Source organism: Berghia stephanieae, chromosome 4 (assembly GCF_034508935.2).
Source record: "Berghia stephanieae isolate SIO BIC M18660-M18661 chromosome 4, UCSD_Bste_1.3, whole genome shotgun sequence".
In the NCBI taxonomy this organism is placed as follows: Eukaryota; Metazoa; Mollusca; class Gastropoda; order Nudibranchia; family Aeolidiidae; genus Berghia; species Berghia stephanieae.
This window is the reverse complement of record NC_088363.1, coordinates 59,311,150-59,338,649: the sequence shown is the minus strand read 5'-3', so window position 1 is coordinate 59,338,649 and position 27,500 is coordinate 59,311,150. Positions and strand designations below refer to the sequence as shown.

Below are 27,500 nucleotides of genomic sequence, written 5' to 3'. Positions count from 1 at the left end.
GTAGTAGTAGTAGTAGTAGTAGAAGTAAGAAGAATAGCAGTAATAGTACTTAGTGTAATTTTCGTTGGAATATTGAATACTATAATAGTTTTTGCACACGTAAGATGAGGAAGGAGTAGGAGAGGCATTGTCAATGCATTGCAGGCTATTTGAAAATTGACATGCTGAGAAGAAACAAAAAAAAAACAAAAATAAAAACAAGAACAAAAGAGAAAAAAAGCAATACCCCCCCCCCCTCCCCAAGGAATTCGCCCCCCCCCCTCCCCTCCCCACAAAAATCAAACTGCCTCGCCCAACAACAACAAACAACAGCAACGATTAAAAACAGAAACAACAATTACAACAACAACAACTGTTGCACCGTATCCTTTAAAAATGGAAAAGAATCTAGACCCTCTATAGCAGCTATGTGGTCTAGTGGTATGACACTCGCTTTCGGATCGGAAGGTCCTGGGTTAGAGCCTCGCTCGACGCATAGTTGAGTTCTTGGAAAAGACTCTTTACTCACATTCTCTCACCGTACTCAGGTGTAAAATGAGTACCTGGCCGTTAACACCGTTGTCTTTGTCCGAAAAATTGTAATATCGCCTAACAGGCGTCATGTCTCGTCCTACATGTTAAATGTTGCTGTTGACCAGGGACCCCTTGTAAAGCGCTTTGAGCACGTTAAGTGGATATTGCGCTATATAAAAGCTCAATTTTTTCTATAGTGTCGGAAGAAGGAAAAAAAAAGAAGAAAGGACATCAATGAAAACTAACCTCTTCTTGAATGATATTGGCACAGAACTCCGAATTTCGCCAAATTTTAGAAAAGCTTATGAAAACAATATTTTCAATTTGAAATGTATCCTGTTGCACCTGCAACTACAGGAAAGATGATGTGATTCATAATAATAATAATATAGTAATCCGAGATACATTCCGACGATATCTAAGCACAAAATAAATCCACATCGAATCCAATAGTATCACCTTTTAGTTATAAACCTGCTTTTTTTTTTTTAACATTGGTATCTGATAACAAGTAATTTTCATCATACTGTAAGGAAGATGAAAGAAAATGAGCGAGTAACAGAATCCTCTGTTTAGAAATATTCACGAGATTTAGTCCTCTAAGAAATTAATATAGTCATAATATGAAACCCTATAGTGTCGGAAAAGAAAAATATAAAGGGCATCAATGAAAACTAACCTCTTTTTTGGATGATATTGGCACAGCAGTACAACAACAACAATATATAACACATCAATGCAGTATTTGCGAAAAGTGTGTGAATCGGACTGTCGGCAATGCTAACAAGGTGTACAGCCGACAGTAACGGTACATTCATCTGAGGAGTTTTTGAAGTCCCGGAAGTGGTGACACCTTGCTAATTTCAATCATCGTTTAGGAAAATGACCGCAGGGGACATAACGCGCTAATCATGGGCATTTAGTAGGTAGTGGTTAGTGCCCTTGACAGCCAGTTGTGTCCAGGTGTGGTCAGTGGTGTGATGACAGAACGCTGATTGCTGTGTGTTCAATAATATCGATATTATTGACTTAGCCTCGAAGTCTTGGGGATGTAAGTTCGTGACTAATACAAATAATATAAAGAATTGTATATCGAGTCATCTAATATAATACGACGAGAGAGAGAGGGAGGGAGAGAGAGAAAGAAAGAAAGAAAGAGAGAGAGAGAGAGAGAGAGAGAGAGAGAGAGAGAGAAGAGAAAAGAATAGAGATAGAGATAAAGAGAGAGAGAGGTAGAGAGAGAGAGAGAGAGAGAAGAGAAAAGAAGAGAGATAGAGATAAAGAGAGAGAGAGAGAGAGAAAGAGAGAGAGAGAGGTAGAGAGAGAGAGAGAAGAGAAAAGAAGAGAGATAGAGATAAAGAGAGAGAGAGAGAGAGAGAGAGAGTGAATGAGAGAAAGAGGGAACAGCAATTGATGAAAACAAAATAAAAAACTTCAGCTTTCACATATCCACTAAACGTGCCCAAAGCGATTTACAACAGCTGATCAACAGCAACACGTAACATGTAGAACGAAAGATGAAAAGAAAGAAATATAGATAGATAAATAGATCGATGGACAATTCGTAAGATATGTTGAAAGATAGACAGAAAGGTAAATAGATTGGTAGATAGATCGATCAATATATATATATATATATATAATATATATATATATATATATATATATATATATATATATATATATATATTACTAGTAAAAAGCCTCAATTTCGCAGGGAAAGAACTATTTTCATTCGATACTGTACTCACCATCATTTAATGAGGGCAGATTGGTAAACAACGTTGTCTGTGTAATTTGGTATATCTTCGGTTGATTTTTCTGTGTGACCCAATAATATATTTAATAATATATTCCCTCAACTAACCCCAAGAAAAAATTAAACCTAGTACCTTTAATTAACTCGAATAGGTAAAACAAACACCCTAGCACTTTAATAATACATATGACTAAGCCTAATAGGAAAAAAAAAATCCGATCTCGAGCTAACCCTAATAGAAAAAATCATGACAAATTGAATAAATAAACGCCTGACAAAAGATCAAAGGTGAAAATACAAATTTAAAGAATACTGTGGATGTAGGAGCTTTCGGAATGTCTCCCCTTTACTTAACTTATGGAAAAACAAACTTCCTAGCACCTTTAATAAGACTTATGACTAACCTCTAGAGCTAACCCTAATAGAAAAAAAAAAAACAACTCTCGGACTGCTTTGCACTACCTTTCAATATTTAACAAATCAAAATGGCGGCTGAAAATGAAAACAATGATCAAATTAAGAAATTTTAAACTTTCACAAATCTATCAAGGTTTGTTCTAGAGTTTTTAAAATACTTCTAGATATAATGACAAATTGAATAAATAAATGCCTGACAAAATATCAACGGTGAAAATACAAATTTAAAGAATACTGGGGATGTAGGAGCTTTCGGAATGTCTCCCCTTTACTTAACTTATGGAAAAACAAACATCCTAGCACCTTTACTAAGACTTATGACTAACCTTAATAGAAAAAGAAATATCCTCGATCTCGAGCTAACCCTATTAGTAAAAAAAAAATCAAAATGGCGACTGAAATACCTTCATGTGATCAAGTGAATAATATCACTATGAATGCCACGATTTGCTGAAAAATGCCAACACCCACACACACATGTATACACCACACACAACACACACACACACAAACACAAACACACACACGCACACACACGCACACACACACACACACACAAACATACACGCAATTAGAACAAACACTGATCACCGCTAAATCAACAACACAACGGAAGTAATAATAATACTTGATGTCATAAATAGATGACGCAAATTGACAACTATTTACAGTGTCAAAATTAGTTGATTTTGGGAGTCAAGTGTCGTCGTTGGTACATATTTTATGATATCTGTTTGACTCAACGAACTTTCAAACTGACTTTAAATTATAAAAGGAAATCAAGTTATCTGTTTATCTATCTGTAAAAAATACATTTCTAATTTTCAAATCTTTCAGTAGAGTTGTGCGCCGTATCAATTTTTTTATTGACTCAAATAAGCACAATGTTCTCCACAATGCTATATTTTTAAAGAAAGGATATATATATATATATATATATATATATATATATATATATATATATATACAGAGAGAGAGATAGATAGATAGGTAGATAGATAGATAGATAGATAGATAGATAGATAGATAGATAGATAGATAGATAGATAGATAGACAGATAGATAGGTAGAGATTGGAATATAGAGATGGTGACACCAATCAATCTATTGTTAACTTTTATTATTTTTATTTCATATATAAAATGACTAGTTACCGCTTAAATTTATATTCTCCATAGACTGTTGATAAATCTTCTTCGTGGTAAAAATATAAAATCGGTTATCAACGCATTTCAGCCAATCTAAAGAATGAATGTGAGTTTGTCTATGTGAATGTATTTATGTTATAGTGTGTATATGTGTGTCTGTATGTGTATCTTTGGGGCTCCATTGGTCATTGTCATTATCGTGAGGTTACTACTAAGGCCACTTAGGATCTGTACACTGTGCATTATTATTGTAACCTATGAATGAATGTCCTAGTCAAAACTTCGACAAGGGGTGGTTGGGGGTTACGATTTGACTTGTTAGTTATTGGTTGTTTTTTTCGTAAACTCCGCCCATTTCTGCATGTGGTCAAGCGGCGATCAAGCGAGACAAAAGTAGGAAGGAAAGGGAAAAGGTGGGCATGGAGACACGGCGGACTGACAGGTGTACAGTAGCTGTTGTCACCGCAGTTCGTTTACAGGTAAACCAGGTGGGGACGGCCTTTGCATGCTAGTCATGTGTGCAGTTGTGCTGGTAATATACGGTAGTCACAGGAATATTAAGTTTTCAACATTATCCAAAGTAAAAGAAAACGGTTATCGTACTATTGGTTATGGTTAAGATACAGATCATTATCGTTTCCTGCGATAATGTATTGAGTGTGTTTGTCGTGGGGAGGGGGGGGGTGTATGTTTAAAACAAATAAATACATTATCCCATGCGGTAGATATAAAAAAATAACAACTGATTAATAACATTTCCTTCCTGGGGATTTTTTTTTCCAAATCTGTATCATTTTATTTTAATGACCGAGATAGGCCAACTACAAAAGCATCAACTATCATCTATCGACTCAGAACCTCAGAACCCCCACCCTACGAAACAAGTGCCCTCTTTATTAGACACTACCCCGTGTTTTCCCACACTGTAACCAATCAATTAATTATGTACTGATGGCATGAACAAGGGCTGCTAATGACATAGCCTCGCATCGCCTCTATGACAACTATAACACGGTCTATGGCCTAGAGGGTGGTGGTAGGTCTCTGGAAAGGAAAGGACATCATTTTCATTCATGCGGAATGCACAACATCTGACCTTATTGTCCATTAGTATGTGTAGTATCTCCTCTGGGACTTGTGGTCAGCGGACGATATCCATCACCAGACAGGTCATTGTCTTTAAACATGCCATACATAGATTATTGTCGTCGTCACAATACTACTGTTTGTTGTCATTATTGATTTATTAATAATATATTTATATTATTTCCCCATTTATTTATATATTTTCTGTCAACAAGAGAAGTGATGAGCCATGAGAACTTTCGCCACATTCGCTCGAATTCAATTTTTTAAATTATAAACATAATAAGCGATGTTCAAACTCTCTCTCTCTCTCTCTCTCTCTCTCTCTCTCTCTCTCTCTCTCTCTCTCTCTGTGTGTGTGCTCGCGCCTATAGATGGTTAGAAGATGACGTCACTCAGGTCTTTGTTATTGTTTTTTGCCATCCGCGTTTATGAGTAATGCTAACTGAACTGTATTAACCTGACTATAAACGTTCATGGATACACACAGTTTTGTGTGTTGGTCCGTTATACTTCCGGATGGCAATGTTATGAGCTTCTTAGCCAAGCGCATACTATCTATATGTGTTGTATATCTGTGAGTTAAAATCACCTGGTCATTATTTTGCCAGCCATAACCGGGTAATCGAACCGCAAACTTTCCTCATTACGACAATGTTTGAAACTCGTACTTGCAATTTTGTCCTCTCTGTTTTCCATCAATAAAGATTGTTGTGATGGCGAAGGTCCAGTTATCAAAGTCTGTCTTCATCTTTTGTGCTTGGTCTCATTTCAAATCATTACCTCTCTGCCACAACAGCAAATAGACTAAATATTTCCCGGATTCATGCAGTTTCTTATTGAATATTTACGCTAGTCGAAGTTGTCCGGCTTCACAACTTCGGCTATTTTCTTGATTTCCTTGGTGAAAACTGATCAATGGCTTCTTCTATCTCATGCTGTGCCCCTGAGAGTTTCCATGTGAGTTTGGGAATGTTGTCACTAAGTTGCTTCAATTCAATTCAATTCAATGTCTGAGGGTGACTGGTTGGGTTGTTTTTGGTCTTCCTTTGTTTCGCGTTTCATCATCAGTAAATCAACCTGCCTATTTGAAAATCTAAGCATTCGTAACTTTTGGGAGATAAAGGTAGTAGATAGTCGCTGTAATTAATTTTGAAATCAGAAATTTACCCTCACAAGGATTAAATAACACTCCAACATCCTTAAGATTATGTAGTCTGGCATAACTTTAATTTTCAATGACTCAGAGATGCTCATGAAGTTTTGAAATTGGAGTTAAAATTCGTAATTCTACGAATTTTTCGTAATAGTTGGCAGGTCTGCATCAGTAAGATGGACGCCTAGGGTCCCGATAACACCGGCCTTACACGGTAACAGGATCTGTTTGATCTGGCGAAAAGCTCTTTGTGGAAAGCTAGCGTATTGTTTGCTAGCGTGTTAAAGGTCTACTGGAAGATGCCATGGATTGATTGGGTGAGGTCTTCAGGATTACATTTCAGGATGTGCCCCCAATAGTATCTTGCTTTCAATAGTAGTAGTATCGAATGGCTACACCTCTATTTTGAATCTTTCAATCCATTCTTCAAATTCTTTTCCTGCCTTATTGCTTTCCATAATATTTCATCATCGATTCCAATAGTTAGTCAAAAATACAAGTGCCAGAATAACGGTATCAAACAGTTTGCTTATTGACTCATTAACGGCGTAGTCAAGAAGAATAACTTATTAATGTTATGTATTTAAGTAAAATCTCACAAGTTCTGCCTGTCAGAAAATTGTACCTACCAATTTCAAAAAAGCAAAAAACAAAAAAACAAAAAAACAAAAACAAAACAAAAATTAAAAGAAAAAAAGAAAAAGAAAACCGAAACAAACTATGTGGGACATTAAACGTTTATATTGATAAAATCTAATGAAACTAATTAACCAAATGGCGGTCTAAAAACAGCAAAGAGCTAAGTGACGTCATCTTCTCCTATCCAGTAAGCGGGGAAAGTCATGTCATGTAGAACAACACCGGCCAATGCTTCTCACTTCCACACACTGTAATCACCTGTTCAATTAATTATGAAAGACACGCAGAGGAGAGACTAATGTCACAGCACTAACATCACAACAACAGCCGCCATCGGGGCTTTGATCTTTAAGACACCAGAGAGTAGAAAAATAGAGTGGCTCCCAATGCATCATCAATACTACATAATACGGAATAAATATATCGGATACAACCCTTCTGTGAGCAAAATGAACAATTATTTAACTCTTTCCTCACTAGCCATTTTAAGAATTTATCACAAAAATTTCACACCCACTCAACACAAAAATAGATTTTTCTTTATAAAACAGAAGAGCAATAAGAACAATCTGTTCATAAGATTTTTTTTCAGCAAATAAATGAGCTCTGCAATACAATGTCAATTTTCAAAATAGCTATAGCAAAACAATTTTATTGAAATTTTGTGATATACAAAATAGATCAATAGAATGAGAAAATTGTTGGATGCATCTAAATGACTTTGACGATTTTCCTATGGTTGGTAAGGAGAGGGTTAAAAAGTAGGGGAAGAAGAAGCGGAAGCTGGAGAGGTAGTGGATAAGTGCGTAGAAGGAGGAAGGTAATATGAAATAAATATAATGAAATTATGCTCAATTAAAAGACAAAACAAATGGCAATAGAATTACACAGATACAATTTTAAAACATTTAAAAGACACTGAATATTGCTCTTGAAAGGCACAAAAAAAAAATTAAAAATTCTCGAATCTGATTCCAAACTAACTCACCTTTCCTCCCATTGCAAAATCAATTGCGTTTCAGAAAAGTACTCCATAAGAATTATTATTTATTATAAGTCACGTCAAAGCAAACCTCAACAAGAATCAACACAATGTCTTAGTTTGTGTCACGCCAGTCGCCCGGCCTGAATTGTTTTGATCAAATTTATACAAAGTTTATGATACCCGACACTTATTCCTCCATTCCATTGACAACAATGCCCATTGCTACACCAAACCCTAACGTTCCATAACTCATTGCATTCCTGGAAAAGAATGGGCGATGCTGAATCACAAAGAATGACCATTATTGGTAGCGGTCAATGACTCCATGATCCTGTGACCTGCTACTGCTATTAACTTTAACACCCTTCAAAACCCTTCAACAACGCCACCCGTGAGCCGGGGTACGCAATGATTTGTAAAAGTTATTCAATTTGAGGCGTGTCAATGATTTAGACAACTAAATAGTCGCTCTGCCGTGGTCAGTCATTGAAATCTGGGAGTCAAGGGTAATGGAAAGAAAACTGCCCAGGGGTGTTCATTGTACAGCTAGTGTCCTGCTATTATTGTATGGCAGTGGTTAACGGGCAAGTTGTTGGTTCAAATCATAACATATCTATTGTCCCAGTGTCAACAGAAAGGTAGGGCACTTGAAGTATACTCAACACACAAAGAAAACACACTAACACACACACACACACACACACACACACACAGGCCCTCTATCTTCCACTCACGTTCTCTCATTCTCTCTCTCTCTCTCTCTCTCTCTCTCTCTCTCTCTATAGACGCTCTCTCTCTCTCGCTCTCTCCATCTCTCCTCACTCTTACCATACGCTCTCTCGCATTCTCAACGATTATTCTGTTTTTTTTTTTTTATCAAGTACAAGATAAACGAGTAGATAAGACTGTGTAAATTTGATTAGGGGTTTCCAATGCTCAACTGATAGAGCGTCCGCCCCATAAGTAAAGGAATCGTGTTGTATTTATCTATGTAGTATTTCTGTTTGTGTGTTTTTTTTAAAAAAAACATTATGTCCACTTGATCTGTTACGTCCTGTGGAGGATTATTTTTAATTGACTAGCATCTTATCCAAAGGGTGGCAAGTAAGATATTTGATTTAGTACTACAGAAATCGGAATGAACACTGGCTCCATGGGGCTTATGACTCCTTAGGGCTAATATATATCAATCTAATAACACGGTCTCGAGCCTCAGTTCAAACAGTTCTTTTTTTGATTGGCCAAGATTTTATGTACCTCCAAATTGTTTAGTTATGTCCCCTTGTGATTCAATATGTAACCTGTTATTAGTCGTTTAAAGGACTGATTTCATACACACTTCCAATGAGTTCGGAACTAGAAGAGTAGAAGGTGTGAGGTCACGACTTTTCTATCCTATTATATCCTATTGTGACATAAGTCAATGAGCATAAATTGTGCGATAAACCAGTAGGTGGACAGATAAAGATAGAGATGAACTGGAAGTTGTATCATTCTTCATTATCTACGTTTTCCCTAATTATTTCCTAATTATGTTTCTTTTCTAAATATAACGACAATGGATAGAGTCCGCAAAGGCATAAATTGGACGGACTCCGATCAGCCCTTTTCTGACAAAACATTTCTCTGTTCTTTTTCATTTCCGGCCAGAAAACGTTTACTTCAAATATCAATCGAATAAACTGACCCTTTCAATTTATCACAAGTTATAATCACGACACTTCTTTGAAATCTCAGTTATGATACCTTTTGAGAAGTTGAGAGTCATTATAATCGACTGATAATTAAAGTAAATTTTTTTGTAGAAAAAAATGGAAAAATAGATAGTTTTGTCAGATTACAGCAGAATTGATAATAATGATGAGTAATCTATACGAATTTTAATCATGTTAAATTGACCTTGCTCCGGGGGAAAGACAGGCCATTTTTAAAAATTTGAGATTTTAAATAGATAAAAATAAATAAATGAAAAATACATGCTAAATAAATAGATATATAAATAATTAAATAAAGAGATATATAAATGATCAAATATATAGATAAATACATAAATAAAATGAATTAATATTCCCATTGCTCATCCCTTTCAATGTAGTAGTAATTATCGAGTTTACTTGTAGTGCTAGAGAGACCGAAATAACACGGGTTCCTGCTGCAATCAAATTGTTGATATTGTATTTGAAGAGAAGTGGAGCTCGAATTTCTGGTTAACTGTCAATGCAGTGCCTTATCAACTTGACCATCTTGCCGATGGAGAAAATTTTCATAACATTAACATCGGCACTCCAGGGAAGACTAATCCAATCTTGGTATCTTTTTTATATGTTAAAAAAATAATCTATATTTTAGACTATACTAAGTTGCGCAAACGTTCGGATTGACACCACAAAGCAATTATTTTCAATGAGGAATTCAATACATACTCTGTATAACTATCGAAAAACAGTGAAAAGCTCAATTCAATTTATAGAGTTCACGCATACTCAAATCTATCGATGTCACGAGAGAAAGAGAAGGGAAGGATTTGAGAAAGAGAGAAAAAGAAAAAAGACAGAGAGAAAGAAAGAGAAAATACAATGGTAAGAGAGAGAGAGAGAGAGAGAGAGAGAGAGAGAGAGAGAGAGAGAGAGAGAGAGAGAGAGAGAGAGAGAGAGATATGATGGTCAACTGAGAAGGTGGGGGGGGGGGGGGATCGACAGACGGAATAATCGATGGTTGTTTGGATAGAGAGATTCAGAATATTGTGCATTGTAATGCCAATGGATGAATAAAGAATAAAGAATTTTAAAAAATGCATTACAGTTTGGTGGCTTGTGATTGAATAATGGATTTTAAACAGGAAAGTAAACAGGTGTTTACAAAAATGAATTAATGAATGAATTACTGAAATATTACTGAATGATTAAATAGCTCAATGAATAAATGAATGAATAAATGTGTGAACAGTCGTGTTTCGTTAAAACATAATGGGATAGATTTCATAAGATGGAAAACGATTGAACGATCGTGGAGACAACCAATCTTTATCATTATAACCCGTGTCATCGTTAAATTGAAGGATTTTGTGAGCAATCTATTACTTCCTATCCATCCTAGCGTTATGTTCATCATCATCATCATCATCATCATCATGATCATCATTATCCTCCTCCTCATCATAATAATATTATCAATCCCAGAAAAAAAATTGCTTGCCTTGCATAATGAAGTGCTAAAACATCAAGAATTGTGGGGTTTTTATGTTTTGATTGTTTTGTTGTTTATTTATTGGCGATTTTTCCTCACCTTGTCCGTCAGTTCATCCATCATCAATCCGTCCATTAATCGATCAACTCATTCGTCCTTCCACCCACCCGTTCATTCTGTCATATTATGAGAGGACATCAATTTCTCATTTCACAGATCTGATTTTCTTTTTCCACCCACATAATATTTATCCATCCATCCATCCATCCATCCACCCATCCATCCATCCATCCATCCATCCATCCTCATATCCATCTGGACTATCAATCCGTCCATCAAATAATTTATTTAGATATCCGTCTCTCCATCCATCTATATATCCGTCCATATAGACATCTATTAATCCATCCATCCAACCATTTAGACACCAACAATCAATCCATCAATCCATCCATCCATCAGTCCAACCACCCAACCACGTGTCATCGCGTGTATGCATGTGTTAAATCAGAAAACTCACTTACGTCAAATTCATTAATTCTATCTCGAAATCGAAAAATAATAAACAACACTGTTTTAATGTAAATCCAACAATTTCCCCATTATACCTACATTAAAGAGATAAAACACGGATTTTATGGACTCCAATTTCTATCGACTCTTATTATCTCAAATTATAAAGCCTTGAACCCACCGGTCATTCACTTTTGGTTTCTCTTCTTTCCACCATTAACCGAGTAAAGAATCGTTTTCTTAATAATGAAATAAAGATATGATAAAGTGAGTAAGACTATCGGGTAGCCTCTGTGGTGTAATGGTAGCACTTCTGACCGGTAATCAAAATGTCTGAGTTGGATCCCCAGTCGAGGAAGACTGATATATTTTTGGGGGGATTCTCTGGATTTAACGATATATTTTTGCAAGTACACAGTCCTGAATGAAATAAGAAGCCATATGAGTTTCAACTGTTTGGAAGGATCATAATATTATATCAGTGCCTTTAAACGAAATGTAAATTGCTGAGTTGTAAACCATTTCTCATTGTGTTGGTTTTTCTTAGGCTAACACCCCCCCCCCCCACCCCCAAATAGAGTTTTGTATTGTGCAAATCTACTTAATGTGCTAAAAGGAGTTTTACAAGGAATCCTATGCCAATTGCAGCATTTAAATGTAGGACGATACATGACGTCTGTAAGGCGCTCTTAAATTAATTCCGACAGGCAAAGCTGTTACCAGTCAGGCACTCATTCTACACATGAGTGCGACTAGGTGCCTTTTTCAACAACTTTACGCCGTCCAGAGCGAGACGAACCAAAGACCTACCAGTTATAAGCCGAGTTTCATACCACAAGACCACAGAGCCAATATAAAAAGACAAATCACTGCAACAGATATATTCTAAAATGTAAACGATACTAACAGAAAGGACCACAGATAACAATGCAATAACCAATGTTATGACTTTCCAATTCCTCTAAAAGATGACCTCTGATTGTCTCTAGTCTGTACAGTTAGAAATGGGAAATAGGAAGGAAACAGATAGACGAGAGCGAGCATAGAACTAAGATAGAAGCCACTATCAATCCATCTCATCAACTCATTCGACCCAAGGGAGCTTTTGATTATAACTGGTAGTCGCCGTGTTAATCTACATGATAACTCGCACAGCCCACGACTCCAGCCTCTTGGGGGGGGGGGGGGGGTGGGACTAGCTGCAGTTCTGTCGTACTTAGAAAGGAATAAAATGTTTAAATAATTTTGGCCAAAAAACTCGTCCTACAAATAATATCGATCCGGATCTATTAAAATGACTCTCACCTTGCCAAAACTTTCAACCCTGGGACTTCAATGGAATCCTAGATTTTAGAGTATATATTTGACAAGATGAGGGTTATCTAACTCGGTCAATATTTGAAGGACGTGTTTTCTGGCCAAACTTTAAATAATATTTTTTTTTCAGTTCGACAGAGCTGATTACTGATCTTCTCCTCGTTTTCGTCGTCGTCGTCGTGTATCCATTCTCACAATGGTTTGTGCTTAAATCTGGGTATTTATTGGTGTTATGAAGAAGTCATTAGTGGTCACTGTTTTTCCATCAAATTTGAATGGTTTTCTGGCGTGTTTCTTGGTTTTGATAGGGTGGGCGATGTAGCTGTAGTAGTACTCGCCAATCGTGATTCTCTGGTTATCTCAAATTATACAAACCATTTGTCTATCGGTCAATGACTCGAGACTCGATTCTCTTCAGCACATGAAACGAGTATTTAGTAGTTTTTTTTTTTTAAGAGCCATTGAGCTAGAGATTATTGACGTTTCTGTTGTGTGAATCACAACCACATGCATACACACGTACTCAAGTTTGGGCGCCTGTATGCACGGCTTGTACTGAATGAAATGGAATATTTAATAGCTTGCTGCGGAAATTTGAAGCATAGAGCATAGTGGAGAGCATCGAGCTAGTTAAATCCGTCAAACTGCTAATAGCAACGATTTGACTCTGTACGGCGATGTGGTCTAGTGGTATGACACTCTCCTTCGGATCGGAAGGTCCTGGGTTCGAGTCTCGCTCTGAGCGGCGCATAGTTGAGTCCTTGGCGCAAAGGCTCTTTACTCGCATTTTCTCACCGTATTCAGGCGTAAAATGAGTACCTTGCCATTGACAGCGTGGTCTCTGTGGGAAAAAAAAGTGTAATTTCGCCGAACAGGCGTTATGTCTCGTCCTACATATTAGTTAGTGTTGCTGTTGGCTAGAGATCCTTTGTAAAGAGCTTTGAGCACGTTTAGTAGATATTGCACTACATAAATGCTCAAGTTTTCTTTTCCTGGAAAGTGACTTGCATCGCTGTCACTGCTCTCCTTGTCATGTATTATAGTAAAATCTGCTGTCAAGTTGAGCTTGAGCTTTTATATAGCGCAATATCCACTTAATGTGCTCAAAGCGGTTTTCAAAGAATCCCTGACCAACAGCAGCACATGACATGTAGAACGAGACATGACGCCTGTTAGGCGATATTATAATTTTTTTTCGGACAGAGGCATCGCTGTTACCGGCCAGGTACTCATTTTACACCTGAATACAGTGAGAGAATGTGAGTAAAGAGTCTTTTCCAAGGACTCAACTATGCGCCGAGCGAGGCTCGAACCTAGGACCTTCCGATCCGAAAGCGAGTGTCATACCACTAGACCACATAGCCGCAAGTTGGGATGAAACCGAACCACAAAGCAAACACTTTGAGTAAAACGAATACCCGATGATTCCGCCTCCATGTGGTGCTCCCCAAATCGTGGTCTCAGCCTTCAGATATTTGGCGGAAGCCGATGCGTGAACAGAGGATCTTTGGCATGATGATATTAATTTCCGCTTCCGGTCACTGATTTCCCTACTGATTGCCAACGTTCATAAACGGAGCAAATGAAGCGCGGTGTGACGTTAGGGTATGATTTTCATGCAGTATGCACGCACGCCACCAAGATGCTTGTTTGTAGTTATTTGAATGATAATAAACGTGATATGTTTTGATGATTGAAGTTGGGTCTCCTTTCAATGTAACTTCATTTAAAACAATATCCCAAAATGTCGAATTTCTAATCATTTTAATATACGACGACTCATATTTTTAATTTACATCTTGCGGCTATGTGGCCTAGTGGTATGACACTCGCTTTCGGATAGGAAGGTCCTGGGTTCGAGTCCCACTCTGAACGGCGCATAGTTGAGTCCTCGGAAAAGGACCACATCCACGACCACCACCACCACCACCACCACCACCACCACCACCACCACCACCATCATCATCATCATCATTATCATCCATCATCATCATCATCATCATCATCATCATCATCATCATCATCATCATCATCATCATCATCATCATCACCATCGTCAACATTATTGTCTGTATCATTACTTCCAAATGAATAGAATACATCGCATTTTTGTGAAAAACGCGAATAACAATAATAGTTAGCAGTGTTAATAAATCACTTGCATACTTTTCCATTTATCACCATTACATGCCGAGATGTTTAAATACCAGAAAATTAAATCGACCATGTATTTATTCATGCTAAGCGTGAAACCCATTTCAGGGCTTCTTTTTTCCCCCTCCTATATCAAGGTTGTGAATGTAATCAATAAAACGGGAACAGCTTTATGGATGGACCACTTTATGGATCATACTCGTCATGCAATGTGTGTGCATTTATGGACCAAGCTGTGCGGCTATGTAGTCTTGTGGTATGACGCTCGCTTTCGGATCGGAATGTCATGGGTTCGAGCCTCGCTTGGCGCATAGTTGAGTCCTTGGAAAAGGCTCTTTATTCACATTCTCTCACCATACTCAGGTGTAAAATAAGTCCTGGCCGTTAACAGCGTTGTCTAAGTCGAGAAAAAAATGTAATATCGCATAACAGGCGTCATGTCTCGTTTAACATGTTGGTCAGGGAACCCTGTAAAGCGCTTTGAGCAGGTTTAGTGGATATTGCGCTATATAAAAATATTTCCAAAAAAAAAAAAGAAGAAAAAAGCTCAAATACAAGCTGATAGTGTGACAGACTTGCCTGCTTGAAAATACACTTCAACAGTCGTAGCGTCACTTCCCTCGTAATGACCCATGGTAATTTAGTTGCTCTAAACTATCGGAACAATGGCGGACGCCCTAATGATATACTTCTCCGACGAGCATAAAAGCGTATCCAGAGGGAAAAAAAAAACATTATAAATCTGATCATGTGTGGACTTTTACACATTCTGATCACAACTCATATGAAAAGTTCTAGCCAGCATGAAGAATAAAAAGTACAGATTTTCTTTGTTTAGAACCACGATGACCGCCGTTGCTGGGACACCAGACTATTGAATCCATTTTTTTTAAATAAAAAAAATTGTAGTTTTTAGGAAAAAGAAATAGTGGTCGCTATAGTTAACTTTACAGATTAACAATTTACCCTCTACAATGATTAAAAAAAACCAAAACAACCCCACTCCAAAATCCTTAAACTTACACACTCTAGTTTCAACTTTCATTTTCATTAAGTTTTAATGACGTCCGTAGAGCAGATTCTCATAACATTCTGAAATAGGAGCCAAAATTTCGTAATTCTATGAATTTTTCGTACTAGTGGGCAGGTCTGTATTTGGTCATTCAGAGCGGTATTATGTGGGGACGGTTTGAATGCTGAACATTAGATTCTATAGTCAAGTGGAAATTTTGGGTTACGTTTAAATTATGCCTATTGAGGACCTTAGGTATAGTCCAAAAGTATAAATCATTTCAAAAATGCAACCGACAGGGAGCTCGATAACTTAAAATATGAATTTGATGAATACGTTTTTAATTGATATATTTTTGATTGCTTATGATGTCATTGATGATCATTGTTATGGAAATCTGGAAATTATATATTGAACCTTCCTTTTCTTTTTTTTTTTTTTTTTGCACAGGTGTATTTAAAGGCCTTTCTGCATGAAAATCATACTCTAACGTCACACCGCGCTTCATTTGCTCCGTTAATGAACGTTGGCAATCAGTAGGGACCCGTATTATGATGTATTATAATGTTATATTATATTAAGATGTAGTAGAAGGACGAGGTGTCCTGGTGGTTAAGGCATTGCACGGTGAAACGGAAGGTCATCAGTTCGAGCCTCACTTAAGGCACCACTTATTTCTTTCTTTCCTTGGCAAGGTTATTAATCCCCCAAGTTGGTCACTTTGGAAAACATGAGTGATCACCGTTTATATCAGACACTTGTTTCATGGATTATCTTATATTATTCCTTCATGGAATGCCTTGGCGACACCATCCAACGATGCATGTGGAAGGGCGTAATTTTACTAAATATTTACAAAACGCTTTGAGCACGTTTAGTGAATAGTGCGCTTATACAAAAGCTCAAGTTAAAAATAATTTTTTAGCTTTATATAAATATCCACTAAATGTGCTCAAAGCGCTTTACAAGGGGTCTCTGGTCAACAGCAACATTTAACATGTAGGACGCGACACGACGCGTGTTAGGCGATATTACAAATTTTCGGACAAAGACAACGCTGTTAACGGCCAGGTACTCATTTTACACCTGAGTACGGTGAGAGAATGTGAGTAAAGAACCTTTTCCAAGGACTCAACTATGCGCCGATCGCGAGGCTCGAACCCAGGACATTCCGATCCGAAAGCGAGTGTCATACCACTAGACCACATAGCCGCAATTATGGTTGTTAAGGTGACACAAAACTAAAATCTGATAAACTGTTACTTTTTAGATGATAATTATGTTATGCCATTTGGTTTATCACGATTTAAAATACTTGTTTGAGACCTTTAGTCAGAAATGATCGAAATGCCTTGGGTTCAGACCCCAATAGAGACAGCCATTCGATATTATTTGTCACTGTTAACGACATACATAATTCATAATACCAAAAAAAAAAATTAAAAAAAGGTCAAGTTTGAAATAGGACAAGAGTGTGAAAATGGAATAAAATTATGAGTTTTACAATTTAAAAATCCAGATAGTTCACTGCTTGTGCGTTCACTCTCCCCCCCCTCTCTCTCTCTCTCTCTCTCTCTTTCTTTCCCTCTCTCTCTTTCTCTCTCTCTATCTTTCTCTCTCTCTCTCTCTCTCTCTCTCTCTCTCTCTCTCTCTCTCTTTTGCCAGACGACGGGTGTCAGTTAGGTCCCGGGTTTGGCTTCCTCACACCATGATATTTTTACCCTCTGTTTTCATCTGGTACTTCTCTTATCTCTTTAATTTCCAAGATTTGAAATCACGCATATACGTTAGTAAAGAATAATTTAATCCGAGACTTTAATATTTTATACATCGGCCCAAAGTCTTTCCATAAAAAAAAAGAAAAGAACGAAACAAAACTACAAAAACAATTGAAACAAAACAAAATAAACAAAAATCAAAACAAAAACAAGACAAAATAACAAACGATAAAAAAAAAAACAATTAAAAGACAAAAAAAATAAATAAACAAGACAAGAATAAATCGCCTCAAACTTTGTAGACATATTTTCAAGGTATTGCAATACAATCTGGAAATGAAGAATGTTCAAACTAGAAATGAGTGGATCATGAGTGTCAATTGAGTTTTCTTGAAACAAATCATTGAACGGAATTCCCCAGACAATGCGTATTTTGATGTGATTTTATTATTTCTTTTTTATTTATTGATATTTATTGTAACTCCGAATGACATAAAATAGCTGACTTGTGACTTTGACCAAGTGATATGTAATTTTGCGTCTAGACCAAACTAGAGGGTATTGGTCTAGACAAAGACGACCATCAACAAGTTTAGCAATCAATATCGCAAATATCTTGAACCATTCTCTGATTTCTAAATTCATGGAGATAATTGGATGGGAGGGAAATTTTCTCCCGTCATTTTGAACTTCAAAATTGTACTGTTGTAGAGGTTTTTATAATGTATGGTAACAACATCCACCACTGAGTATGACACGTTTTTTTTGTTTTTAAGGGTTTTACTGCGCTTGCAACATATTTAGGTCATATCGGCGTCAGCAAAAAGGAAGAAAATTGGATAGTAAAAACATCCTAGATTAACAATTAAAAGGACGAGGAAAAAGTAAGACAAAAGGGAATGATTCAATTGGGGAATAGATGTCAATTCCAAAAGCACACCATCTATGTACTTAGAGATCACCTAAAAGTCTCACTCAGGCACCAGCACAGGATCCCACTAACAGCAATACAACATTGTTTACAAATCATATGTTAAAATACAAAAATAACAGTACATAACAGAGATATGATTTACAAGGATAAAAAATATCTCCCAAAACTATAACTATACATTCCACTGTTTCCCTCCCAGCCAAGAACTCCGGCCAGGGTCAAGACAAAACGCAATCTCATTCCAGACAAAGACAGGACGTAAGTGGAAAACAGATACGGGGGGGGGGGGGGGGAAAAAGAAGACACAGCAAGTACCACCCAGCCCACGATGGCAGGTCGGGAACCCCACCCAGAAGTTCTAATTTACACCCGAGCCAGCGCAGCAGTGTGTGAAAATTCCACCCAAAGGAAATATGTCGTGGTCAGAACAATATACCCAGACCTGCCTTATATTACAAAACATTCTTAGAATTACGACATTTCAGAAATTCATAATTATCTCTAAGTCATAGGAAATTATTGAAAATGAAAGTTGATGCCGGGCTACATAATTTAAAATAAAGTATAACGACTTCAATTTTTATCTTTAACAAAATTAGGAATTTTGATATTTTCAAGTAGACATGTCTGAATATAACCCATCAGCTCAATGATCACGCTCAACAATTCTTGACTTTGTTACAAGACAGGACATCTTACCACTCGGCCATCAGCGACCCAGATTTTGCCTAATACAACGAGCCAGACAGAAATCAATAAACCCAGGGAAGAAATCTATCCAATTAGTAAATGTTGCGGAAAACAAACAATCAAGAGAACATGGGGAAGTTTTGAGAAAATACATATTGTGGAGCATTAGCTCAAGATAAAAATCTAGATAATATAATATTATTATACCTTCAGAAAAAATAGAAAGAAAACAAAATACAGTGGTCGCCACCTAATGGCCTGATTTGTAATAACTTTTTTTTTCATAATAACTCATACTCCCTTGTAACTCCCCTTTTTTACAAACAAGGAGAAAAATCATCCACCAAAAAAATTAAAAGATCGGTCTCCATCGTCATTGCCTTCACGTGTACATTTAGAAAAAAAAATTATGGCATAACACGGCTACTGCGTATAGAAGGAACGAAGTTGACGTCACTCAGCTCTTTGTTATTATTTTTTAGACCGCCATTATCAATAAGAACATAATATACGTTAAAGGTTACGCACAATATTTTGTGCTTGCTGGTACGTTTGATCAGGCTAGCGGGTGTAAATAAAACCATTTATGAAATAATACCTTGGTAAACATATAGCCATAAGGCCGGAAGATCTGTAATTTATCCCGCGAATTCTTCAAAGTCTAGCGATTCAATCGCCAAATAAGATGGAAACACAAATTCATCACCCCATAACTATGACAATTAAGCCAAATATTGCGTAATAAAACAAAAATAGAAATAGGATAAAAATCAAATTATAGCATCAAAATACTCATTTTTCTCTCTTTATAAATAATAAAAGTTTATTAAAATAAAAAAAAAAATTGGATAAATAACTGAATACGTGTATATAGATAGGAGAATAATCAGCTAAATAAATAAGTACTTAGATCAATGATAAATAACGAAATAAATCAGTCAGTTACATAAATAAATATTTGGATACATAATATATAAATAAACAAATAAGTAGATCATAATAAACAATAAATAACTAAATATTATGATAAATAAATAAGTACATAAATAACTGACGACATGGAAACAAAACAAATCACTTATAATAAGAATCAATTCAGACTGAGGTCAATAGACATCGCACTGTAACACGATTCTGCCATTCCGTGATTACTGATAGAATAAATACATCATGAAGGGAGATAATCTTCATTATATGTGACTCACTGCCACAAAACGATATTTTCTTTTTAAAAAAAACCTCGAGCTTTTATATAGCGCAATATCCACTAATCTTGCTCAAAGCGCTTTACAAAGGGTCCCTGACCAACAGCAACACGTAACGATGTTGAACAAGACACGACGATTGTTAGGCGATACTACATTTTTTTTTTTTACTTCCGACAGAGACAACGTTGTTAACGGCCAAGTATTGATTTCACACCTGAGTACGGTGAGAGAATGTGAGTAAAGAGCATTTTCCAAGGAGTCACCTAGGCGCCGAGCAAGGCTCGAACCCAGGACTTTCCGATCTGAAAGTATATGTCAAACAGCATGACCACAAAGCCGCACTCACCAAAAAAAAAAAAAAGAAAAAAAAGAAAATAAGATAAAGATATGAAAAGTGTTTTTGTGCGCTATGCGGTCTAGTGGTATGACACTCGCTTTCGGATCGGAAGGTCCTGGGTTCGAGCCTTGCTCGGCGCATAGTTGAGTCCTTGGAAAAGACTCTTTACTCACATTCTCTCATCGTACTCAGGTGTAAAATGAGTACCTGGTTGTTAACAGCGTTGTCTTTGTCCAAAAATTTGTAATATTGCCTAACAGGCGTCATGTCCCGTCCTACATGTTAAATGTTACTGTTGACCAGGGATCCCTTGTAAAGCGCTTTTAGCACATTTAGTGGATGTTGCGCAATAAAAAAAAAAGCTCAATTTTTTTGATGAAATAGTGCCAGACAAAGCCAGAAAGGAAAACCATCCCAACAAATCAGTCTTCCTGGACATTGAATTAGGCATTAAAATCGTCTCAACTAACGGGTAGCCTCTGTGGTGTCACGGCAGCACCTAGGTCTGACAGGGGGTTGAGGTTCGATCCCAAGTCGAGATTTTTTTTGGGTGTTTTTTTTTCTTGTATTTTTCTTTCTTGCTTTTTCCGGCACTGTATTTATGAACATTTTTTCAGATCATCATTTTAAACCAGTGCCTGCTCTAATTTGTCACTTTTAAAATTTATTCAACTCAGTAAAGCACACAAATTTAACCTAATTTTGATATTTATTGACTTGCTTACTATCCAGTGTCCACCTCATTGACGTTGGCTTACCACACTCTGCGATGATGTCATGCCCATTCCTCCCGTCTGTTAACGGTATCATACAGCTCTCTTCCATTCATATCGGTCCATTCTAGGGTATTTTAAAAATTTAACTGGACCTTGGTCTTCCTCTTCCTTGTTTGCTCTCCATTTTCCCTTATACTACAACTTGAGCAATATCGACTAAACGTGCTCAAAGCGCTTTACAACGAGTCTCTAGCTAACGGCAACACTTAACATGTAGGACGAGACATTAAGAAAATGATTCTTTTGCATTTCCGCCATAAGATGTTTTTAAATGTTTTCTTTACATTCAAATTGAGACTTCGGTGAATTAAAAAAGACATGAATTTGTTTTAAAAAGTCGAAGACTTCATGAATTGTTTCTGATTTTTTTTTTGGGAGACAGATTTAGGATCATTCATCGATATAAAATCAGATTAAACTTTTGTTCATTGTTGTTGTTGTTGCTGTTGTTTTGGCCAAAACAGGACGTGCATTTTCTCAGCGCACGGCTTAAATCTCTTGATCTGAAACGTCTAGACATTCTGTCATTGATCGTGTCCAATTATCTCCTCAAAATAAAAATTACAAAATCTGGCTTCTCTTTAAATAACTGTCTTTGACTTGAAACGTTGTCTCGTATGTCCCGTCTATGGAGCCAACAAAGCTATTTTTGTTTCGTATTTACCTAATTGTAACCCACTCTCATTCATAAGACAAGCTCGTTATATAATTTTTAAAGATAAAAGCATTGAATAATGATTACATGTCCATCAATTATTGTGAGTGGATTTGTAACAAATCTTAGCGCCCATACTCTCTAGTGTGCAAAGGTAACAACACATCTAGCTGACTTGTCAAAGAGAGATACATTTTTGTAGATTGAAAAAACATTTTCATTTTCGATTAGCTTCGATCCCCAACGATGATATGGAGGTTCTCTTTTTGAAAAAAAAAAAGGTGGGGGGGGGGGGGGGGGGGGGTGATTTTACTCATATCTTTTTAAAAAAAATAATTGGTGCTTTGTCAGTTTAGGGATTTCCCAAATAGCTCTGTTGGTGGAATACTTGCTTCACACAAAAAGAAATGGTATCGATTCTAGATTTAGTCGATATTTTTTCTGACCCTTCCCCCTCTCGATTACCCAGCAGTGGTTGGGTTGATATATCCGTTAAATCTGGCGGAAAGTACTTTCCGACAGACTAATGTCATACCCTAAGGTTGTAGGCAATTTGTATTATCTACGTGGCGATTTAAAAACCGGAATAAACTCCCAACTCCATAGGCCTCACGGCTCTTAAAAGGCCACAATTTTTTTTATTTGCACAGTTACTGTTTCATACACTAATTCTAAGTTGTTAATCGAGCAAAACGAGTGTGTGCTCCCCGATTTTTCAAATGTGTATTTATTTCATCGCTAAAATATAGAATATGTTATAGATTGAGAAATTTTTGGGGAATAGTGTATAACGCTTGATGATGTCTGGACCCGGATAAAAATAGAAAGATGAATGGGATATATCAATTTGACTATGGCCTGGTAGTCCTGGTTCCAAGTTAAAGAATCTGTTTCTTCTCTCTATGTACAGTATTACATTACTTTTAAAACAAAAATAATCAAGCTAATGAAGGATTAGAAAAAGAATTCTTAAAGTTCGTGTTACGTCAATTTGGATCAATAAAATTAAAAAGTAAAGATAATAATGTATCAAAAAATAAATAGATAAACGAATAGATAGATAGATAAATAAATAAATAAATAAATAAATAAATAAATAGATAAATTAGAGATCAAGGAGAATAAATCATGCAAAAGTGAAAACAAATAAGATCACTATATCATCACTAGACGTCTATATCATAGACAAAAAGAGTACAACGGCAGAAAAAATAAAGAAAAAGTGGGAATTCGGAGGTCTCAAACAATGTATTAGAGCCCCAAACCCCTTCTCTTTAAACATGTATTCTTTTTCGTGATGTACTTCATTGAACATTATCAAAAATTTAGGGAGCAGGCACTGGTGTAGGATAAATAGACCGGTCTATATATGATATGATTTATAAAAAATACATAAATACACAATTTTTCAGATCATTACATTGAAAATTGACTTTTGGGTCCTAATATTGAATTTTTATTAGATTTCATACAACCAGTTGAGAATGTATAAATAAACTTTCTCAAAAAACTGAGTCTCAAATATTGTAATTCTGATCGTTTTCACTTTGAAATTCAAGTTTCGGAAACCATCCCATCCCGACATTTTCCCGATCACATTATTATACACATTGGTGCTGTCATGCTACTTGTAATAAATAAAATACTGTCAAGCGTTCAGTGTATTGTAATTGTAACTGTTACTATAATGTACATGTACATTTAAGATTTTGTTTACATCAATAGACGGATATGTTTGTAAGCTAATTCAATTGTTATACTTCTCAAATAACAAAAATGATTTCGGAATATTTGGTTTCGGACTTTCGGCATCTGAGTATTATGGGCACTAAAGAAAGGAAGAAAGAATGAACGAGAGAGAGAGAGAGAGAGAGAGAGAGAGAGAGAGAGAGAGAGAGAGAGAGAGAGAGAGAGAGAGAGAGATTCATTGCTTCTAACTTACCATGCTTCACGATAATCCAGTTTAAATTCACGTAGAGTCAGCAGAGCACCGCTCCGATTTACAGAAAAAAACAACATTCAATGCTGTCTTTAATTGTCAATTCCTTATTGCTTTATCTGTTTAATGAGATGATAAAAGAAAATTGGAATGATCGAACGTGTTAATCACTCAATATACACATACAAAATTCTAAAAATTATTATCAGAAACAATTTCACTTTCTTTGTCATCATCTTTAACCAGACTAATCGAGTGCGTATTTAAAAATTTGGCCAGATAAACTCTTTCATCAAATATCGATGACTCGAGGCCACAGGTTTGAGAGTTTTGCCAATATATGGGTCATTTATATCGATCGATATTTGAAGGACGAGTCTTATTGCCAAATTTTAAAATACGTATCGTTCTTGTCTTTACAGTATAGACAGTTATTGACTGGTCAAGTATTTATAATAATATATCTGCTGTGAAAACGATACCGTCACACTCACTCTGATTCTGATGAATTTTCATGAATATCGTAAATTGGAGACTCATCACAACAATCTACTCATATAATTTATTTACGACTATAAATATCTTACACAAGGAGTCACAAAGTCAACATAATATGTACGTGTTTGAGAATCTATAGATACTCCATTCTCATAAGCGATATTTAATCATAGGTCAATAAACTATGAAGGTTTATAGCCTCATCTTATTAACTTCACGATGTGGTTAGACACAGAATATACCACTCCATAGCAGCTTAACAACTACTGAAGCGACAAAGACCATAAAAATTGTATTCTTCGGAGTCCTTCACATACATATACTTATGACATGACGTTGCCCAGGATCGGACATAAATTGCGTCCACCATTCAAGACACCTCCCACTTCATTTGAACTTGACTGTCATTCCATTGAAGACTCCTTGTTGATAATTGACATCAAGTACTGAATGATCTTTTCGAGTAGCGAGAAGACTTGTACTTATCTGTCTACATAACGCTGTAATAAAGACCTGATGCGGCACATGTTCTCCTGCGGTGCGATGGGCACTTAGGCACGGATAGGTCACAACAGGGCCAATTTGCCGTCACCAAAAGGGGCCAATTTAAAGACTCTCGCATTATCTACTCGGCTTTCAATAGTAGCAATTTTCTTACAAGACCGAACAACGGAAAAGAGAAGTAAGACATCCAGGTTTTGAAACTAGAATAGGTTAATTGCGTGAAATCTTAGGAATGTATTTCTAGTGTTGGGGAAAATGAATGAATAGTGAAGAACTTTATTCGCGTTTCTAAGAAAATCTATAAAGTTAATCGCTTTAAAGCACTTCTGGGTGAATCGACGTTTTTATATATTTTCTAAAGAGTCATTGAAAAAAAAAAGAAAATAACAGAAAAACATTATTTTTTTTTCTTTAAAAAATAAAACAAAACAACTTGGCTAACGGACAAAGTATATATTCTAACACTTATTATCAAACAATTTAAAGAACGTTGCTCACAGTATAATTCATCAAAAATTCCTGCAAAATAAGATTTGCGTTGCCATAGTATGCGTTCAGTCCTTAAACACACTTTGGTCTTACTTGAACTCAAGAGTTGAAATGCTGGCATTGCTGATAATGGCATGGAGATAGCATATGGAATAAAAGATGTTATTGTATAATAGGCTATTATAGAGATGGTAGGCGGGCGGAGGGAAATACCATAAAGATAGACAAAACACGTACAATAGAAGGGGACGTACTAACAAGTAGGGAGGGAAAGATACAGAACCAAAGAGGCTGGCGGGTAGAATGGATTAGAAGAGAACTACACTGTCATTAGAAAATCTGTAATTTTACAGTCTTGTCCAGTCTCATAACATTGTAGTTTATAACACATTATGACTTATACTGAGAGAAGTTGATGGTCACAACAGATACTCAAGGTACATAAAGATTAACGTGTTTGTGTCGCTTTTTATATTCTTCTCTTTTCGTGGTCGTTTTAAAATCCATCAATATCATTTGCTTACAACTATCCGGAATGGGATTTTAAAGTCTTTCGTATTAAGGACATCTGCGAGTTAAAACATGCTAGAATAGTAAATTGTGTGTTACGTGCCATATATGACCAGGTCTAATAACCAAATACCACCATAGGTTAGTTTTAACATTGTAAATTAGTGTGAATATTTTCCTTATAACCATGCGACCATGATAATCTGGGTTATCAGATTTGTTGATTGAGAGGGAATAATCTAGACATAAGATACTTATCAAATTTACGACAGAGACTTAAATGACTCTACTATGATGAACGGCTATTTGTCATAATATGGATATTTTTCAACACTGCTGTATTCTCACGAAATAATTGACAATTAAAAAAACATTGTAATCCAAAGCAATAACTAATTGATGTCATCCTGTCTCTGGGAACGTTAGATAGTATAGCAACAATTGCTTGACGCTCTTTGGATTGAACAAAAGTTTATCGCACAATGCTATAAAAGACCCACCCACCCATCCACTACTGAGTAGATATATAAAAGCACCACCATATCAGTATTTGACTATAGTATGTGGCATGTAAGTCAGATACTCTAACAGATAAATTATTGGGAACCCCATGACACGGAATGATATTCTCCATCAAAGGTTGGTTGCCGTCAATTGAGATGTCCACAAAGAGCAGGTGCCCGAAATTGATGGTAATTGATTCAACGTGGTTTATTTAAAGAAATAGCAAAAACTTAAAAAAACCCTCCTTTGAATAATATTTGACAAAATTTTATCTACTATTCTACGTATCATTATTTACACTGCTATCCTTCGTTTCCGGTACTGCATTAAGGCCTATTCTAACACCAGTTTCTGGTTGGTCGGCCATGTTGTTAGAGTGCCAATGGCGGATCTGTTTGACAAGCGTAAAAAAGGGAGATAAGCGGTTGTCGATAAGGATGGAAGATGGACGAGTAAGCACTGGATTAGCTCAAGCGGAAGACGGGGATGTATGTTCAGTAGTAGGTATTGCAATAATGGTGGTGGTGGTGGTGGTGGTTGGGATGATGTTATTATACTGCTGCTGGTACGTAACCATGATGATAATGATGGTGGTGGTGGTTGTGGTGGTTGTGGTGGTGGTGGTGGTGATGATGATGATGATGATGATGATATGGTAGGGATAGTTGTTATCAAACTTAAATGTAAAACGTTACATGCAATAGTTAATTAGTTGATAATACACGTACTAGAAAATACATAGTATAGGTAATTGTTATACCCCTCCTTTCACTCCCTCTTTTTTTCTTTCTTTCTTTCTTTCTTTCTCTCTATCTCTCTCTCTTCTCATTTTTGTTTCTTTCTCTCATATTCT

General features: G+C 36.3%; 1 protein-coding gene across 2 annotated transcripts in view; it reads right to left on the bottom strand.

Annotated features, from left to right (window-relative positions):
* Positions 1-27,500, bottom strand: part of LOC144970922 (protocadherin-1-like) — a 262,347-nt gene that overhangs the window by 156,765 nt on the left and 78,082 nt on the right. For both annotated transcript variants that reach the window (XM_078911105.1, XM_078911107.1), the window contains one exon: positions 24,146-24,261. The gene's annotated coding sequence lies outside the window, so the exon portion shown is untranslated. The remainder of the gene's footprint in view (positions 1-24,145; positions 24,262-27,500) is intronic.